Source organism: Gopherus flavomarginatus, chromosome 7 (genome assembly GCF_025201925.1).
Source record: "Gopherus flavomarginatus isolate rGopFla2 chromosome 7, rGopFla2.mat.asm, whole genome shotgun sequence".
Classification (NCBI taxonomy): domain Eukaryota; kingdom Metazoa; phylum Chordata; order Testudines; family Testudinidae; genus Gopherus; species Gopherus flavomarginatus.
In genome coordinates, this window is record NC_066623.1 from 115,258,350 (window position 1) to 115,264,243 (window position 5,894).

The following is a 5,894-nucleotide window of genomic DNA, read 5'->3' on the forward strand; positions in this document are numbered from 1 at the left end:
TCCTGGCCCACAAACCCATGGCTGAGGTTTGCTCCCGGGGTGGCCTTGGCCCCGGGTTTAGCAGCACCCATCAGACCAGCCAAGAGAGGGTGAGGCCCTGCTAACATCAAGCACGTTGCCGGGCCTCGCGTGGGGGAACAGGCCTGGCGAGGGGCATGACCTGCCTAGGGTCACAGGACGCCTGGTAGAGCCGGTAACAGTCCGGGTCTCTCTAGCATCTGGCCCTGGGCCCCAGCTGCACCTATCACGCTCCCACCCAGCACAGCACCACCCCTCGCCTGCCTGCCCGTCCTCCTCTAACCTGCCCGACAGCCCCTCAGCGCAAGCTCTGTCAGCCCTGCCCCCAGCCTGCTGTAGCACAGCCTTACCACAATGCCCCCTGCTGGCAGGGTGTGAAACCATCCAGCCTCAGTTTCCCCGCTGTTCTGCCCCTTCCTCTCCAGAACACATAGGAAATGACATGAACGCTTCGCTTCTCTCCAGCAGACTGGCTAGGTCCCAGCCTGCCCTGGACCCACCTCCTCTGCCACTCCCACGTGAGCAGGATCCATCCTCAGCCGCGGCCCAGCCACCTGCCCCCTGCTCCAGTTGGCCCTTCAGGTGGTCTATTAACCCCTTCTTGCCATGCATGGAAACCTATGTGCCCCATTCCATGGAGATGGGCTGGGTAGGGTTGCCAGCCCTCCAGGAGTGCCCTGGAGTCACCAGGAATTAAAGCTTAATCTTGGAAAGCTTGTGCTGTGTGATGAAACCTCCAGGGACACATGTCCCCCCCCAACTGGCAGCCCCAGCTCTGCTTGGCGGCTGTTCCCAGGTGCGTGTGGCAGCGGGGGTTGCACTCGCTGATCACAATGGGCCCTGCCGGCCACTGGTACTGTGCATTGCAGGGTGTGGCACCAACAGTGTTGGCCCTAACATAAGAGCCACCAGCCTGGGTCAGACCAAAGGTCCATCTAGCCCAGTCTCCTGCCTTCTGACTGGCCAGTGCCAGGTGCCCCAGAGGGAACAAACAGAACAGGGAATCATCAAATGATCCACCTCATCGCTCATTCCAGCAAACAGAGACGAGGGACACTGTCCCTGCCCATCCTGGCTAACAGCCATTGATAGACCCATCCTCCATGAATTTATCTAGTTCTTTTTTTGAACCCTGTTACAGTCTTGGCTTTCAGCACATCCTCTGGCAGGGAGTTCCACAGATTCACTGTGCATTGTGTGAAGAAATACTTCCTTTTGTTTGTGTTAAAGCTGCTGCCTGGAGTGAATGAACTCACCCTGTGTGATGGGGTGGGGATTTTTCCCTTTGGGATGACTACTGTATGTGCCTCTGTTTCCCCCAAGAGCTGCCTGGTTAACGAGCGCAGGGGAGATTGTTTACTCTGCAGAGAGCTGTGTGCAACTAATGCCTAGCTGGGGCCTGGCCTATGCCATGGAGAGTCCTCACAGACACTGGGTACCTACCAACCAACGAGCAGGGGCCACCCTCTCTGGAAAGCAGCCCTTTGCGATCAGGAGAGCAGCGGCCGGAGGAGGAGGCCAGGTGACACTGGTTCCCCAGGACCCAGAACACAGGCCGGAGGGGGGCAGTGTGGGCTGCTGGCGGCAGGGACGCTCCTGCCTGGGCTGCAGAAGAGCTCAGAGGAGAGCGCTGGGCTCCTGGCTGACCCAGAGGGACACGCTGTCAATTGCTGCTAAGCGGGGACACTCTACACTGTGACTCCATTGGTGGGGTAAGGGCAGAGTCAGGGAGTTGGGGGCACAACTCCCTTTGGGCAGGGCTTGCTGTGGGGTGGAAGCCAGGCGGACACATTGTGGGCAGCTCCTGGCCCTGCTGGAAGGGCGTCGGTCTTGGGGGGGGCGGGGTAGAGCCAAGGGGCTGACGCCAGCGAGAGTGTGCCCCTGAGGGGCAGGCACAAGCCACGGGACCCCCTCGGAGTGGGTAGAGCCTGCCCATGTGTCACTGCCTGCACTGCACTGCCCGCGCTGAGGTGTGAGCCTGCCAGGCCAGGGCCCTCTGCGCCAGCCGCCACCTGGGACTGGGTCCAACCCAAACACAGCCCAGGGCAGGACTCTGCAGCACCAGGCCCGAGGCAGACGCCCAGGGGGGTGCCCTGAAACGCTGGGGCTGACGGGAGGAGGTAGAGGGGATGTGTGCGTGTGTGTGTGTGTGTGTCACACACTCTCCCGCTGCACCCCAGGCTGGCCAGGATCTAGCAGGACCTGCAGGGGTGGCAGCGGCTGCACCCACCTCCAGCAGCACAGCACCCCCTAGCGCCACTCTGCCTGCAAGGCACGCACCCCCCGAAGGGTCCTAGAGCAGTGGATAGGACGAGCTGGGGTGTAGACACTCCTGCCTGGGGCACTAGGGGAGAGGCCAGTGGTGCCCGGACGGGGGGAATGGGGATAGTTGTGCCCCGGGGGCTCTGGTTTGGGGGGGGGGGATGGCAGCCCAAGGCTATGGTCTGCTCCATGGGGCAGGCGTCCCAGCTCTGACCCTGCCCCCCCAGGGGCCTTGCCCCAGCTCAGCTCCACAGTGATGCCCACTGCTGCCTGTAAGGGCTGAGCCACAGCAAGCTCCCCAGTCAGACCCATCTGGGCCCCACGGCTGCGCCTGCCAGCCATGGAGCCCACTGTGCTGCCAGGGCTCTCACTAGCTCCCCAGTGAGATTGCTGGGCTGCTGCTTTGGGAGCAGAGGTTGGGTGGCCCTGCTTTGTGGCAGGGTTCATTATTGTGCAGCCTGAGGAAGCCGCCCCCTCCGCCCCTCAGCCCAGCTGCCCACTCCAGCTGCACACAGAGGGAGGCTCAGGCACCGGGGGGGATGAGCCAGGGCACCCAGCACCACCTGCACAGTGAACTGGGGTTACAGGGACGAGAAGCGGAATATGAGTGGGCAGTGTGCCCATGTTGCCACGAGCCGGGCCCGCCCCAGCCCCATCCTCGTTTCTATGGTGCCATAAAGGGACTGGTGCCCATTTCACCCTCCCGGCCCCTGCCAGAGAGGTAAGGAGGCAGCTCCTGCAATAACCTCTCTGCCCCATCCCAGCCAGGCTGGGCTGTGGGCGTGAACAGGGCCCCTGCACCCCACTCCTCACGGCCTTTGGACTCCAGAGTCACTGGGAATAAAGGGTTCAGCGGGGTGGGATGGGGGGGGGTGGGGGAGGTTGAGGATGGGCAACACCCAGGCTTGGAGATGGGAGTTGGGGTGGGCGGACCCATCCTGAGCCGCACAGGGACATCAGAAAAACAGGGCTCCTCTGATGAGAACAGGAGGGGCTGCAGCTCAGGAGTTAGGGCTGGGCTAGCAGGGGGCTGCAGGTCGGGAATGAGGGGCACTGTCAGAGCTGGGGGGAGCCCACGGCTGGGCTAGCAGGGGCTGCGGATCGGTAGTGAGGGGCACTGTCAGAGCTGAGGGAAGCCCAGGTCCAGGCTAGCAGGGGGCTGTGGGTCAGAGTGGGGGGCACTGGTAATGCCAGCCAAAGTCAGGCAGCAGAAAAACAGGGGGTGCTGTAGGCTGGGAGTGGCCGGGTGGGGGCCGGAGCACATGATTGTTTAGTCTGCAGACGAGAAGATTGAGGGGGGATTTGATAGTCGCTTTCAACTACCTGAAAGGAGGTTCCAAAGAGGCTGGATCTAGACTGTTCTCAGTGGTACTGTGTGGCAGAACAAGGAGTAATGGTCCCTAGTTCCAGAATCCTGTATGGGGCATAAAGTGGGGGGGCGAGCAGCTCACCAGGTGGGGGCATGGGGAGGCTGGCATCAGAGGCAGACCACGTTGTGAACTGGACGGGGGGGGGGGGGTTGGACACCAACTGTGCGAGGAAGCATCTGTGTGGATGTATAAAATTATCAGTGATGACTGGCTGAGGCCCCACAAATTCATCACACACTGGGCCCCGCTCAGCGAGTGCCCACAGGACAGAGCCGGGAGCCCCAGAAACACGGGTCAGGCCCGTGGTGTGTTCAGAGAGGGGCTGGGGGCGCCAGGCCCCTGTGCACAGGTGGGAGGACTGGGGGTGGTGGTGGATGCCAGGTCTCCTTTCCCACCATGCTCTGATGGCAGGGGGCACACGCAGGATCATTTCCTGCTGGCTAAGGGCACCGGCTGTCTCAGCCTGGGCCAGGCCGTGCAATGAGTTTGGGTCGCTTGGCCCCAGAGCTGGGGCGAGGTGTTCACAGCACACCCAGCCCGGCCCCAAGGCAGGAGAGAATGAATGTCCCGCCAGGCCTGGAAAGGGAGACAGGAACCCCACGGGGGCTGCAGGTGCCATCACTGAGCGCGCCTGCCTGGTGGAGCTGAGCACTTGAGTGGGTCGGGGCAGCCCCGCAGCTGAGTGTGCCGGGGGGAAGGGCCCCCAGCAGTGAGCGGATCCAGTGCAGCAAATGGCATTTGGGGAGGGGGTGGGCCTTGGTGCCGAAACAAAAACTATCTTCCCGAGAGCAGTCGATAAGCACGTTGTGAAGAAAGCTTTGGTCTGGGAAAAAAGAGCCCAAGAGAAAGAAACAAGGTTTAACGGATCGTACGCAGCTAAAACCAGAGCGAGAGAAAAACTGAGCTCGAGTAACGAAAAACAAAGTCACGACAGAAAGAAAACGGAAAAACCACAAATCTCCAGCTGTAATAACGTTAACACCAAAGCGCAGCATAAGAGCGTTACAAAGGGTCTGGCACAGCCCAGGTTTGTCTGTTTTTGCCACCGCTCGCCAGGGGAGAGCGCGAACGCAGTCCCCCACTACCACAAATTATGCAGTCGAGTTTCCCGCATTTGGGGAAATCGCAGGGGTCAGCACACCCGCAGTGCAATGGATGAGCCTCACCCTGGGAAAACCACCTTCGTGATCATGGTATCTCCCCTGCCAGGTAAGTATGAGCTCCGCCCGCCCCGCCGCCGCCCGCCCTCGCTCGCCCCACACTTTGAACACACGGGGCGGACCGCCGCGCCCCGACCGCCGGCCTCGCCCACACCGGCCCCCACTGCCGACAGCTGCCCCGACGCGTCCGCGAGGCGCCTCCCTTCTCCACGCCGAGCTCCCGGGGCCAAAGTCGGGCCCTGCTGGGCAGTCCGCCTCCGCTCCCACAATGCTCTGCTCGCACACAGATCTGCATACGTGATCACGCAGCTCCACCCTCCATACAGGTCCCGCCCCCTGCGTGCCTGGGACCAGTTCTCTTCCGTGGCCGGTCCGGGTTCTGCCCGTCCAGCCAAGGCGGCGGGGTCCGCTGCCCCACTCTGGCACAGTCATTGGTGGGGGGCAGCTCCTCAGCCCCCAACAGCATTTGGGGGTCCCGTGGGGGCGTGACCCGGACCCCAGTGGTGTCCCCGCACCCTGCCCTACAGGAACGTGCCCTGCAGCCTGGGCGAGCCTGGCACCCAAGGGCTTACAGCTGCTGGGGGCGGGGGGCACAGGTTTGAATCCCCCCAGGGGCAGCATCCATCACTCACTCCTCCCCCACCCCCGCATGAGGACAGGCTGCGTCAGAGCCCCCGCAGTAGGGATTGGGTCACTCTCCAACTCAGCTCCCCTAGCTCCCAGCACCCTCAGCCTGTGTGTGTGGACAGTCCCTGCCCGCCCTTGCCTCAGGCCTGAGCTGGCTCCAGCGGGCACGAGTGAGGGCAGGGGCTCTGAGCAGCAGCCAGCCCCTCCGTGGTGCCAGGGGTGGCTAATCCCCAGCAGAGCAGCGGCTTGCTCCTCCCTAGGCCCAAGGAATCCCAGCTGGTGGGGGGTTGGGGTCGGGGGAGCTCCCCTTTTCCTCAGGCATCATCCCACTGGGAGCCAGAACCCCGGCAGGGGGGTTGGGGGTAGGTGCCGGAGACAGCAGGTTTCCCCAACCCGCCCAGCTCTGCCTCAGGCTAGACCAGAGGCGACTCTAGACATTTCGCCACCCCAAGCATGG

General features: G+C 62.8%; 1 non-coding gene across 1 annotated transcript; it reads right to left on the reverse strand.

The window, feature by feature from the left end:
- Positions 1–4,703: 4,703 nt before the first annotated feature.
- Positions 4,704–4,867, reverse strand: LOC127056048 (U1 spliceosomal RNA). Its single transcript, XR_007775692.1, has one exon. It is a non-coding gene; the product is annotated as a U1 spliceosomal RNA (small nuclear RNA).
- Positions 4,868–5,894: the final 1,027 nt, after the last annotated feature.